Genomic DNA, 721 nt, shown 5'->3' on the forward strand with positions numbered 1-721 from the left:
TATATATATATATATTTTTTTTTTTTCTTACTTTCTTAAATGTTTTTTAGGCCAAAGAGACAGGACATCTCCCGTCTCTTACGGAACTTTACGAGAGGACTCACAAAAACAAGGTGGGCGTATTTGTAGATGGCAAGTCCGAGCAAATCTACAACGACGTGGTTGCTCGGGTTGAAGACCGCCAGACCCAGCTGACCCAGCAGTCTACCGACGGATTACCCGTCACCTTATCCACACTTGAAGTGGATAAGATTTACGAGGAGGTAAATTTTCTAAAATTTTAATTTTTAATTATTCATTTAATTTAACTTTAAATATTTACTTACAATATTTATTTTTTTGTTTTTAAGGTTGTCCCTAAAAAAAAGGGACGGACGTTGGGGATTGGTTCCGTCAACGATGTTCCGAGAGCGACATCGTCTTATGGTCAGCGACGGGATGATGAAGTCACTGAGCTGCGTAGAGAGTCCGCTCAGCTGCGTAACGAGTTGACCGCGACAAAATCTCGTATGGGTGGAGTCGAGGGTTTCTTGAACGTTATTGCGGCCACAAATCCGGAATGGGAGTCCATGTTGAGGAACATGCGACAACAACATCCCATTACAGGCGAGTCATCCGACACACATAACGAGGCGGATGCTGCGAGGAGGAGTGAGGAATTCTACAAGGCGATGAACGACCCTTAATTCTTTTTTCCGGTTGTTGTATTATAAATTCAAAA

Source organism: Brassica oleracea, chromosome C2, assembly GCF_000695525.1.
Source record: "Brassica oleracea var. oleracea cultivar TO1000 chromosome C2, BOL, whole genome shotgun sequence".
Taxonomy (NCBI): domain Eukaryota; kingdom Viridiplantae; phylum Streptophyta; class Magnoliopsida; order Brassicales; family Brassicaceae; genus Brassica; species Brassica oleracea.